This window comes from Colobus angolensis, unplaced genomic scaffold, assembly GCF_000951035.1.
Source record: "Colobus angolensis palliatus isolate OR3802 unplaced genomic scaffold, Cang.pa_1.0 Scaffold470, whole genome shotgun sequence".
In the NCBI taxonomy this organism is placed as follows: Eukaryota; Metazoa; Chordata; class Mammalia; order Primates; family Cercopithecidae; genus Colobus; species Colobus angolensis.
The window spans coordinates 1,382,511-1,396,529 of record NW_012118155.1 but is presented as its reverse complement, the minus strand read 5'-3'; positions in this window follow the sequence as shown (position 1 = coordinate 1,396,529).

Here is a 14,019-nt window from a genome sequence, read left to right as displayed (position 1 = left end):
GCCTAGTGTTACTCGATAATGACAAAACCTAACACTTATATAATTTTCATGTTCCAGACCCTGCTTTAAATACTTTATATGAATTAATTTATTTAATCCCAGAACAACCCTATGATGGCATGCTATTATTAGCCCCGCTTAGCAGATGAGAAACTGAGGCAAGAGAGAGATTAAGTAACTTGTCTGAGGTGACGTGGCTAGTGAGAGGCATAGCTAGAATTCAAACCCAGGTTCAAATACAGAGTCCATGCTCTTAAGCATGATGCTCAGATAAATTCTTGATTTTCAAGAGAAGCTAGGATTTGTTTCATGTGAAATCTACCAATTTAAAAAATGTTAATGACTAAACAAAATAAGCCCGTGTACTGAATTTAATACCAGCTAGGACTTCTTGATTGGGCTTTAATATAAACAGAGGAGCTGCAACAGTAAACAGAAAATAAGATGTAAATTAATAATGTAGGAAAATCACAATAATCAGTGCAGGCAGAGATTTGGGAAATTCCCAAATGCCAAGGCATAGAAAGTTGTCAGGCAGAGTTACTGCCTACATCTTGGTTTCTAAATACCATTCTTCAGGGAAAAGACCTAGGGCTCTATGTACACATGGTTGATTCCAGGACTATGACAGGGAAAGTAGGAGGAGAAGCCTAGAACATCTTGCGGTGCCAGAAAATAAGAAAGTGCTTAAATAAAATGGGAATATATCAAAGGACACAAGAGACAACTTTAAGGACCTTCCATTGGCCAAATCTAGGATAATTTGTGCAACAAATTAAATGATGACAAAAAGGGGTTATAGCCCATAGAATAAAATAAATACACATGAGTCCATACCAATATAAATAAATAATTGAATATATAAATAAATGGGGGAGAACAGAAAGCTCTTTCTTACAGCTGAATTCTAACTAATACATGTAGAATAATAATGGAAAATGGATTATTACCATTTGGCATAGTAACAATTATTTCAGGCAAGAATCATCCATGAATGCTAAAATCAGTGAAAGTATGATGATCCTGTAAACAGAATATTCACAAAGTATTAAAGTATCCCCCCACAAGATACTTATTAATTATAGAGATAAAAAGAGTAACTTTATGATGGAAGAACCTGGGACATACCTCCTTAAATTATCAAAGGTAACACCACCAGTAATTAGACATATTCACATCATATGCCTTCTGTTATAATGCACTTTAAAGAACATAGTTGCAGCTGGGCACGGTGGCTCACACCTGTAATCCCAGCACTTTGGGAGGCCGGGGTGTGTGCATCGTCTGAGGTCGGGACTTTGAGACCAGCCTGACCAACATGGTGAAACCTTGTCTCTACTAGAAATACAAAAATTAGCCAGGCATGGTGGCATGCGCCTGTAATCCCAGCTACTTGGGAGGCTGAGGTAGGAGAATTGCTTGAACCCAGGAGGCGGAGGTTGTAGTGAGCCAACATTGTACCACTACAATCCAGCCTGGGCGACAGAGTGAGACCCTGAGACCCTGTCTCCAAAAAAAAAAAAAAAAAAAAAAATAGAAAGAAAGAAAGAAAGAAAAAAGAACATAGCCTCACTTCTGTGATATTCTTGTCAAAAATACAAAACCTGAATTTAATCATGAGGAAACACTAGACAAACTCAAATTGAGTGATGTTCTACAAAACAATTGACCTGTACTCTTCAAAAATATCAAGGTCAAGAAAAGCAAAGACTAAGGAATTATTACACACTAAAAGTGATATGAAATCAAATGCCACATTTTTTTTTCTCCTTTCCAACTTTTATTTTAGAATCGGGGTACATATGCAGATCTGTTACAAAAGTCTATGTGTGATGCTGAGGTTTGGGGTGTGATTGAACCCATCACCCAGGTAGTAAGCATACTACTAACAGGTGGTTTTCAGTGCTTGCCCTTCTCCCTCTCTCTCCCCAGTAGTCCCCAGTGTCTATTGTTCCCTTCTTTATGTCCATGTGTACCCAATATTTAGCTCTCACTTATAAGTGAGAGTATGTGGTATTTGGTTTTTTGTTCCTGCATTGATTCAGTTAGGATAATGACCTCCAGCTGTATTCATGTTGCTGCAAAGGATATTATTTCATTCATAGGTGCATAGTATTTCATGGTATATATGTGTCACATTTTCTTTATCCAATCTACCATTGATGGGCAACTGGGTTGATTCCATGATTTTGCTGTTTTTGAATAGCTCTGCAATGAACATATAGCTACGTGGGTCTTTTTGGTATAATAATTTATTTTCCTTTGGGTATATACCCAGTAATAAGATTGCTGACTTGAATGGTAGTTCAACTCTTAGTTCTTTGAGAAATCTCCAAACTGTTCTTCACAGTGGCTGGACTAATTTTACATTTCCACCAACAAGGTTGCTTTTCTCCACAGCCCTGTCAAATCTGTTATTTTTTGACTTTTTAAAAAATGCCATTCTAACTGATATGAGATAGTATCTCATTGTGGTTTTGGTTTGCATTTCTCTTACTATTAGTGATATGAAGCAGTTTTGCGTGTTTGTTGGCAACGTGTATGTCTTTTTTTGAGAAGTGTTTGTTCATGTCCTTTGCCTACTTTTTAATGGGGTTATTTGTTTTTTGCTTGTTGAATTATTTAAGTTATGTATAGATTCTGGATATTAGACTTTGGTGAGATGCGTAGTTTGTGAATATTTTCTCCCATTCCGTAGATTGTCTGTTTATTCCCTCGATAGGTTCTCTTGCAGTGCAGAAGCTCTTTAGTTTAATTAGTTTCCAAATCAATTTTGGTTTGTGTTGCAATTCCTTTTGAGGACTTAGCCATACATTTTCTTTTCTTTTCTTTTTTTTTTTTTTTTTTTTTTTTTTTTTTTTTTTGCCAAGACTGGTATCGAGAAAGGTATTTCCTAGGTTTTCTTCTAGGATTTTTATAGTCGGAAGTCTTACATTTAAGTCTTTATCTTGAGTTAATTTTTGTATATGGTGATAGGTAGGGGTCCAGTTTCATTCTTCTGCATATGGCTAGCCAGGTATCCCAGCACCATTTATTGAATGAGGAGTTCTTTTCCCGTTGCCTATTTTTGTTATGTTTGTCAAAATTCAGATAGTTGTAGGTGTGTGGCTTTATTTCTGGGTTCTTTAGTCTGTTCCATTGGTTTATGTGTCTGTTTTAGTATCAATATGATGCTGTTTTGGTTACTGTAGCCTTAGAAGCAGTGTCCAATATTTGGTTTCTCTAGGCCACATTGGAAGAAGAATTGTTGTGGGCTATACATAAAATATGATGACATTAATGATAGCTGATGAACTAAAAACATTGCAAAAAAAATCTCATAATGTTTTAAGGAAGTTTATGAGTTTGTGTTCACCACATTCAAAGCCATTCTGGGCCACAGGTTGGACAAGCTTGCATTATAGTATAGTTTGAAGTTGGATAATGTGATGTCTCTTTTTGCTTAAGATTGCTTTGACTATTTGGGCTCCTTTTTGATTCCATATACATTTTAGAATCATTTTTTTAAAAAAAATTCTGTGAAAAATGATGTTGGTAGTTTGATAGGAATACTGTTGAATCTGTGCATTGCTTTGGACAGTATGGACATTTTAACAATGTTGAGTCTTCTAATTTATGATCATGGGATATTTTTTCATTTATTTGTATCACCTCTGTAGGCTTTATTCCTGGGAGGCAAAGTTGGTTCAACATATGCAAATCAATAAATGTGATTCACCACATAAACTGAATTGAAAACAAAGTCCTATGATCATCTAAATAGATGTAGAAAAAACTTTTATAAAATCAGACATCCCTTCATGATAAACACTCAACAAACTAGGCATCAAAGGAACATACCTGAAAATAAGAGCCATCTATGACAAACCCACAGCCAACATCATACTGAATGGGCCATTCCCCTTGAAAACTGGAACAAGACAACGGTACCCACTCTCACCACTCCTATTCAACATAGTACTGGAAATCCTAGCCAGAGCAGTCAGGAAAGAGAAAGAGGTAAAAGGCATCCAAACAGGTAAAGAAGTCAAACTCTCTCTCTCTTTGCTGATGATATGATTCTAGACCTAGAAAACCCTAGAGACTGCCAAAAGGCTCTTAGAACTGATAAACAACTTCTGTGAAGTTGCAGGACACAAAATTATTGTACAAAAATTGGTAGCATTTCTATACACCAATAGTGTTCAAGCTGAGAATCAAATCAAGAATGCAATTCCATTTAGAATAGACACACACACACACACACACACACACACACACACACACACACACACCCAGGGATACATCTCAACAAGGAGATGAAAGATTTCTATAAGGACAATTACAAAACACTGCTGTGCTGGCAACATATAATTTTGAATGGGATCCTGGTCTGCCAAAAAGGACACGATTGGTAGAATTTGTAAAATCTGAATAACATCTATAGACTAGTTTAAAAATATTCTATCAATGTGAATTTCCTGGTTTTGATTATTATACTGTAGGCTCTCCATTAATATTTGGGAAACCTGTGTGATGGTTATATTGGAATTATTTGTACTAACTTCATAACTCTTGTAAGTCTAAAATTATTTCAAAATTTAAAATTAAAACAAAATTAAAAATTGTCAGACATATACAGCTAATTTCATTGAAGGATGCCTGGAGAATTGCAAAAATAGCTAGTTTGAGAGTAGTGAGTGACCACTTGGACAGCATGTTTTCTGGTTTCCAGACAAGGTTTTAATATCAGCTAGTATAGGCTAGGTTATGCTGTGATAAAAAGGAACCTAGAAATCTTAGTAGCTTAACAGATAGAACTCTATTTCTCAGTCACACAAAGTCTACTATGGATCTGGGAGGGCAACTCCCTAAGCAGCGATTCTCTGTTTCTATTTCTCATGTGGCTTCCACAGTACCTCGACAGGGAGGATAAATATAGTCTTAAACCTTTTATCCAGGAAGTTCCATGTCACTTCTGCTCAAAGCTCATTGGCCATAAGTAGTCATATGATCACTCTAACTGCAAAGAGATTGAAAAGCATAGGGAAAGCCTATTGATAGCAATAAATGCCTTTGCCACAGTGCTATTATCTCGCAGATGAGGAAACTGGCTCACCCAAATTAAGTAAATTGTTCAAGGCCACATAGTTTATTAATAGTGTGTGAAACTTATTGTTTGACTTAATTATTTCCAAACAATATGATGAAAAACCTTTTCTTTCTCTGAATGTCTCATGTGGTAAAAAGCCAGCAAGGATGTCTCAAAGGTTTATCCTCATGAATGTAACCAGAATGGAGGATTAACAAGGCGACTCCCAATAACTTGTTAATATGGGAAAGATTGTCACTTGAGCGTTTAATTAAATCCACACTTTGTAGGTTAATAACTTGACCATAGGGTATACACTGATGTGATTTTCATTACCACTGACCTAATGTCTCTATCAGAGGCCCCCTCTCCCTTCCTTGATCCTATGATTACACTCTGTAGGTCTTGATTTTTATTTTTATTTTAAAAATATAGCATACATACAAAAAAGTATATGAAAACCTATATGTATAATTTAAGGAAAAATAATTCATATTCATACATCCACTAATGAACCAAGTGTTTGTACTTTAAATACCCCAGAATCCCTGGATGTATTCTTTTTTTTTTTTTTTTTGAGGCGGAGTCTCGCTCTGTCGCCCGGACTGGAGTGCAGTGGCCAGATCTCAGCTCACTGCAAGCTCCGCCTCCCGGGTTCACGCCATTCTCCTGCCTCAGCCTCCCGAGTAGCTGGGACTACAGGCGCCCGCCACCTCGCCCGGCTAGTTTTTCTATTTTTAGTAGAGACGGGGTTTCACCGTGTTAGCCAGGATGGTCTCGATCTCCTGACCTCATGATCCGCCCGTCTCAGCCTCCCAAAGTGCTGGGATTACAGGCTAGAGCCACCGCGCCCGGCCCCTGGATGTATTCTTGCTGGATTGCATGCCAATCATTCCTCTCCAGAAGGAGTTACTGTCCATAATTTGTGTTAATAACTCTCTCAGTTTTCTTTATTGTTTTTACCACCTAGGAGCATGTCCCTAAATAATACATAGCTTAGTTTTGCCTGTTTTTAATCTTTATATAAAGGTAATTACTCTTGATGTGCTCTTCCTTGGCTTATTTTTTCAGTTTAGCATTGTTTTTGTGATTTATCCATGTGGATATAAGTAGCTAAGTAGCTGTAGTTTAATTTTCATTGCTTTGTAGTATTCTATTTTATGAACATACCATAACTTATTAATAAATTCTACCTTGAGGAGCATCTGGGTTCTTTCTTTCTTTCTTTCTTTCTTTTTTTGCCATTATAAACAGTACTGCTGTAAACATTTTTGTTCATGTTTCCTAATGAACATTGGTAAAAGTTTTTCCTGGATTTTATATCTAGGACTGAAATTGTTAAGCTGCAGAGTATACACATGTTCAACTATACTACATAATTAAAAACTGTTTTCCGAAGGGTCTGTGCCAATTTAACTTCACCAAAGAATGAGAATTGCTTCATATCATTATCAAAACTGGGAATTTGAATTTTTAGGGTTTTTTTTTCTCTGATATGGTGATGTAAAATGATATCTCATTGGGGTTGTAATTTTATTTTTTATTTTTTTATTTTTATTTTTTTTGAGACGGAGTCTCGCTCTGTCGCCCAGGCTGGAGTGCAGTGGCCGGATCTCAGCTCACTGCAAGCTCCGCCTCCCGGGTTCATGCCATTCTCCTGCCTCAGCCTCCCAAGTAGCTGGGACTACAGGCGCCCGCCACCTCGCCCGGCTAGTTTTTTGTATTTTTTAGTAGAGACGGGGTTTCACCGTGTTAGCCAGGATGGTCTGGATCTTCTGACCTTGTGATCCACCCGTCTCGGCCTCCCAAAGTGCTGGGATTACAGGCTTGAGCCACCGCGCCCGGCCGGGGTTGTAATTTTAATTAAAAACTTTATTCCCCTGATAATTATGTTAAACACCTTTATATAAGTTTATTAGCCATTTGAGATTTATTTTCCTTGAAATTTTTTTATTACTTTTGCCTATTTTTCCATTGGGTTTTATCCTTATGTAATTAATTCTCAAGAATATATATATTTATAAATATGGATATATCTATATTTATAAAGAATTGTATGTATGTATACACATCTATAATTTTAATATTTGGCTGTTTTGTAATCCTTTTTTTTTTTTTTTTTTAGGCAGGGTCTCACTCTGTCATTGGGACTGGAGTGCAGTGGCATGATCACAGCTCACTGCAGCAGCATGATCACAGCTCACTGCAGCCTCAACCTCCTGGGCTCTAGCAGTCCTCTCACCTCAGCTCGAGTAGCTGAGACTACAGATGCACACCACCACGCCTGGCTAATTTTTGTATTTTTTGTTGAGATGAGGTTTTGCCATGTTGCCCAGGCTAGTCTCCAACTCCTGAGCTCAAGCGATCCACCAGCCTAGGCCTCTCAATATACTGGGAGTATAGGCATGTGCCACCATGCCCAGCCTGATTTCTAATCCTTTATTGATTATACATATGCCAAAGATTTTTTTCAGCTTATGGCTTTTTATTCTCTTTGTGTTGTCTTTATTTGTAGAATGACATTTATATTTATGACTTTATCTTTACAACGTTACATACCCTTTGCACAGAAAGACCTTATTAAATATATAAATTGCCTTGATAAGGTAAATCTTTGGGGATGATTCTAAAAGCTGAGGCTTTCAGACCTTTGGTATGTTTGGGAAGATTGACGGTTAACACAGTTTGCAATATATGATTGTAATAAAAATATAAAGGAATCCAAGAAACAGACTTTTTTAAAAAAATCATATCCAGACTCCTAATAAATTGCCTTTCTAGACAAACACTTTTCACTGTGATATATTCATTTTGTTCTTTTGGTTTTTGTTTATCTTATCGTCTCTGATGATTTCTTTGAAAATAAATTGCAATATAATAATATTTTGAGTTATTGCCCTGGCCCAATAAAACAAAGTTGCCTGTTTGCCTCAGTACATTTATACTGTTTAGAATAGGATGTGCTCATTTGCCCAGTTATTCTCCAGAATACATAGTAGTCATTTATTTCACTGATCTTCAGCTGATTTCAGAAAGATCTTAAATTACTGGTGGATCTTCTCCTACTAAACGGAAACCGAAAGAAGAGTGAAATTAAACAATAGAAACAATCAAATAAACTTGAAGAGAAGCTGACCAAGATATATTAATTAGGATATCTAAGTGTTTTTCTAAAATCTTTAATCTTTCATGACTACATTGAATGTTTATTAAAGTTTACTGTAAAATTTTCCATTTATCATTTGAAAGGCCTTATTATGAAGGCAGTTCTTCCCATTTGATGACAAACATCAGGCTTAGGGTGAAATTTGATTTTCCTTGAGATATAAACTTCCTTCTCCATTTCTAAAGTAAAGTTTTATTATTTCTCCAGTGTCTGACCAACCTGGATGCATTGGTAAATCCAGTTGTTTGCTTTCCACAGGATGCTGAGAAATTGCAAAACAGGGCCGCATGCGGTGGCTCATGCCTGTAATCCCAGAACTTTGGGAGGCCGACGCGGTGGGTGGATCAGGAGGTCAGGAGATCGAGACCATCCGGGCTAACATGGTGAAACCCCGTCTCTACTAAAAATACAAAAAATAAAAATAAAAAAATAAAAAAATTAGCCGGGCTTGATGGCGGATGCCTGTAGTTCCGGCTACTCGGAAGGCTGAGGCAGGAGAATGGCGTGAACCTGGGAGACAGAACTTGCAGTGAGCTGAGATCGCGCCACTGCACTCCAGCCTGTCCAGCCTGGGCGACAAAGCAAGACTCCGTCTCAAAAAAAAAAAAAAAAGAAGAAATTGCAAAAGAGTGAGATGGTCTTCCTACGCACCTCCAATCTTTGGAACTGGGGTTGTCTTTTCTGTCAGGGAACCTTATTAACACTATATTTTGACTACCCGAATTACTAATATCCAGCATGCCAGCATAGCCTTTGACTAGGGGATTGCTGGGTCAAATTTCTGCAGCTAGGTCTTTGAGTGGTTGTACTAATTTATACTCCCACCAACAGTGTAAAAGCGTTCCTTTTTCTCCGCAACCTCACCAGCATCTTCTTCTAGGATTTTGATAGTTGGAGGTCTTACATTTAATCCTGAATCCATCTTGAGTTAACTTTTGTGTATGGTGATAGGCAGGGGTCCAGTTTCATTCCTCTGCATATGGCTAGCCAGGTATCCCAGCACCATTATTGAATGGGGAGGCCTTTTCCCATTGCTTATTTTTATCAAGTTTGCCAAAGATCAGCTGATTGTTATTTCCAGGTACTCTATTCCATTGGTCTATGTGTCTGTTTTTGTACCAGTAACATGCTGTTTTGGTTACTGTGGCCTTATGATATAGTTTGAGGTTGGGTAATGTGATTCCTCCAGCTGTTTTTTTTTTTTTTTTGCTTAGGATTGCTTTGATTATTTGGACTCTTTTTGATTCCATATGAATTTTAGAATAGTTTTTCTCTAATTCTGTAGAAAATGATGTTTGTAGTTTGATAGGAACAGTGTTGAATCTATAGATTGTTTTGGACAGTATGGCCATTTTAACAATATTGATTCTTTCAATCCATGAATATGGAATGTTTTTCAATTAGTTTGTGTCATCTATGATTTATTTCAGCAGTGTTTCATAGTTCTCCTTGTAGAGATCTTTTACTTCCTTGGTTAGATGTATTCCTATTCCTTTTTTGGTTGCTATTGTAAGTGAAATGGTATTCTTCTTGATTTGACTCTCAGCTCGAACATTACTGTTGTATATAAATGCTATTAATTTTGTATCCTGAAACTTTACTGAAGTTGTTTATCAGTTCCAGGAGCATTTTGGTGAAGTCTTTAGGGTTGTCTAGGTATAGAATCATATCATCAAAGAAGAGAGCTAATTTGATCACTTCTTTTTTTATTTGGAGGCTTTTGCTTTCTTTCTCTTGCCTGTCTGCTCTGGCTAGGACTTCCTGTTTATCTTCTTAATTAGTATGCAAGAACAAAGAGCTTAGGGATTTCTTTGTCTTGTTCTCTACTGTATCCCCAGCATCTAGAATAGTACCTGACACATAGCAGGATTTGATTGAATTTATTAAATGAATGCATATATGAATGAGGCGATAGATTCCCCTAAAGTAATGGCAACTTTTTTGGACACCAATGAACTTTTCTCTATTCATATGTTTCTAGATGAAACTTCAACTGTGGACATGCCTCTATTAACTGTGGTTGTTGTTCCAAGCCCTTGTTTTGTTAAGCAGAGGGAGGGTGGGATTGCCTTGCTTGAAAAGAAAAACTAATTCGACAGTAAAGGCCAGAGTAATAACAAATCATAAATAGTTCTACCAACTTCAAGTGCACTCCTTTTTCAAATGCAACTTGTAAGTCACCTTGAAGAACATCAGCACTGGTATGGACCTCTAGGACTTTGTCAGGTATGACTGTCATTCTTCAATAGCTTGGAAAATATTAAAGGGAAATGGTGCCATTTTGTAGATTTTTAAAAGCAGCTTACATTTAAACTTGAAGAAATCCTACATTTCTATCATATATATATATATAGGTTCATAAAATTTTATATTTGGCTATGACTCAGATATAATCTAATCCAAAGAATTTATTATGCAAATAAAGAAGATGAGGCCCAGAGCCATTGATTTATCCAAAATCACTTAGGAAATGAGTGGCATAATCAGTACATCTACCTAGGTTCCTGACACCTAGTTCAGTTTTTCCTTCCAGCACTTAAATGTCATTCAGTATAGTAGTCACCAACTGACCAATTGAAGTAGCTAGTACTTCACAGCAAGACCTCCTTCTCTAAGCCTATCCCTCTGACCAGAGATGATGGATCCAGGCATGGACATCTGACCTACTCTTATTCAAGCAAATTCTTTTTCAAGGTTGTTAAGTTTGGAATGGAATGATAGACACTGAGATTCAGTCTTCCCTGATGGTGGAAGTCATGAGCTGAAAGCTTTGGGAACTCTGGGCACCCATGTTTCCTTCCTTGTGGGAGAACCAAAGCTGCAGTGAAGCAGAGTGAACTCCATTTGCCCTAAGAAAGAAACAACTCCTAAAGAGCAAGAGAGACTCCAGGCAGCATCTGAGTCCTCACTTCCAGGTTGCCAGCTGCCTTCCCTATAGGGCTACTAGAGAATCTCTAGGGTCTTTCCATTCCTTTGGACCAAATCAATTTGAGTGTGTTTCTGTCATCATCACAAAAAATATACATATTGAATACCTAGAAGATTTATAGCAACATTCTAATCTCTCAAGGAAGGACAAATTAATACTGAGCTTCTGCTACATGTCAGGTACTGGAAATACATTGTTTTTTCAACCTAACAATCCTATGAAGCTGGCCTTATTTTCTGCATTTTAGATTAGGGAAGTGAAGTTCAGAAAGAATTCATGCTAAGTTAGAAGGCATTAAGTACCTGCATCCGAATTTGAATTCAGATGCTCAAATTCCAAAGTCTGTAATCCTTCCAATGAGTCACACTGCCTTAAATTCATTGTGATCTATGCTTTGCTACTCAAAGTCTGACATCACCTGGAAGCTTGTTAGAAATGCAGAATCACAATCCCAACCTCAGACTACTGAGACATTCTCTGCACTTTAAAAAGATTGCCAGGTGATTCGCATGCATGTTCAAGTCTGAGAAGCTCTGATCTAGTAGAAACCAAGGCACAGGGAGATGTAAGCTGAATGACTTTGAACTACAACCTAACATTTCAGAATCATCTCTAAAATGAGTAAAATAATATCTGCCTCACTGGGATTATTGTGACTGAGAAAAGAAAAATATCTCAGAGCAGTCTGAGCTATGCAAGGTGTACAAAATTTATTAGGCCAAGAACAACATGAATATGGGACTTCAGTTATTAATGCACTAACCCCCTCGTGCCTGGGGCAGTTATTTAAAGGTATTTGTTCCTGACTAGCTGCCTCACTCACTATCTCAATGTTCTGGAATTTGTGTTACAAAGAACAATGTATAGTCAATCAACAGCTTAAATGGTGTCTTGCTATGTTGCCCAGGCTGGCTTCAAGCTCCTGGCCTCAAGGGATTCTGCCACTTCAGCCTCCCGAGTAGCTGAGATTATAGATGTGAGCCACTTCACTGGCTCTCATGTTTTGTAACATAAATTCTTGATAAACAACTTAGGAACTGCCTCTTCTTCTCCTTTATAAACCTACTTTTAACTGCTGCTAATTGGAACATATATTCAGGGCAACATGAATCTATGTTCCCAGTTTGCAATCCTCAAACTTGCCCCAATTAAGCTCTCTACTTATATGAAATTTGCCTCATTTTTTTCTTTAGGTCAACATGAGGATGATATGAGCTAGGGTATAAAAGCCCTAGCTAGGGTACCTAGCTAGGGTACAGTGCCTGGCATAGTAGGCTCTCACTGGAGTATCCTTCCATTCCAACATTAAATAAATGTATCATTCTTCCCGTTGTTGGACAGCATTGATAAACACATACACAAAATGATGCAGATAAGAATGTATGAATGCATAATGAACAGGCATTTCCTCAAAATAGTATTGTGACTGCAAGGGTAAAAGGTCAAAGGGAAATATGGTTTCATTTTCTTTGTCGTAATGGGCATGCAAAATTAAGTTCACACTAGTGATATCAATGGCAAAGCAACAATGAAAGCTAACCAATTTGAATAAGACACAGTATTAAAACAAAAGTTAACTCCAGTAATTTTAGAAGTAGCAGAGAAGTTGTGTAGGTTGAGAGAGGGAAAAGAATATTGGATCAGAAAAGGAATACAGAGTTTTCAGGAAAGTTGCTAATTATTTCTACTGCTTTCAGATTATAAGACCTAAATTGGATAATCATATAACTCACAGGATACAGAAAAGAAATGTGATTGCTATTGTATTGAAAATATCCCTTTTCTCTCTTGTATATTGATAGATTTGTCCATAAGGAAGAGTGTAGAATTTTAGCAATAGTACAAGTAGACAATAAAGTATTTTAAACACTTGAATATAATTCAAGACTTTGGTAATTTTTCTCTATGCCAGAAATATTACATAAAAGAAAATAGATTCCATTCACTAAAGAAAAAAGCATACTTTCCCCATTTTAATTAAATATTGTACATACAATGAAGAAAATCACAAAATGTTAGTGAAGAGCATGAAAGTCTTGAATCATTGTACAGTGGTAGGAAACAGAATAGCGTAAAATTTTAACTTATCTACAAGTGTATATGTATAGATTTGATGAAATTCAATTGAAATCCCAATGGAAGTTGAGGAATTTGACAATGTGATTCTAAAGTTAATCAAGAAGTATAAACAACAAATACTAAGCAAGGAAAGTAAATATAAAACACAAAAAACTAGGAATGAGAGAAATACATTTTTAACAAAGTAATCTATATACATAGTTTAAAGAGTCACAAAAAGGTTGGGGGACTGCATAAAAAATTACCCCAAGCTGGCCGGGCACGGTGGCTCATGCCTGTAATCCCAGCACTTTGGGAGGCCCAGGTGGGTGGATTGCCTGAGGTCAGGAGTTCAAGACCAGTCTGGCCAACATGGTGAAACCCCGTGTCTAATAAAAATACAAAAAAATTAGCTGGGCATGGTGGCGGGTGCCTGTAATCCCAGCTACTTGGGAGGCTGAGGCAGAGGAATTGCTTGAACCAGGGAGGCGGAGGTTGCAGTGAGCTGAGATTGCTCCACTGTACTCCAGCCTGGGCGACAAAGCGAGACACCATCTCAAAAAGCAAACAACCCCCCCACCAAAAAAAAAAAATCCCCCCAAATTACCCCAAGCTTAGCAGTTTGTAACAACATTCATTACCTCACGTGGTCTCTGTGGTTAGGTCTCTGGGACTGGTTTAATTGGATGGTTCTGATTCAGGCTCTCTCATGAGGTTGCAGTCAAGTCAGGAGGCGGCCAGCTAAAAGTTTGACTGGAACTTGGATGATCTACTTCTAAGGTCACATGCCATGTG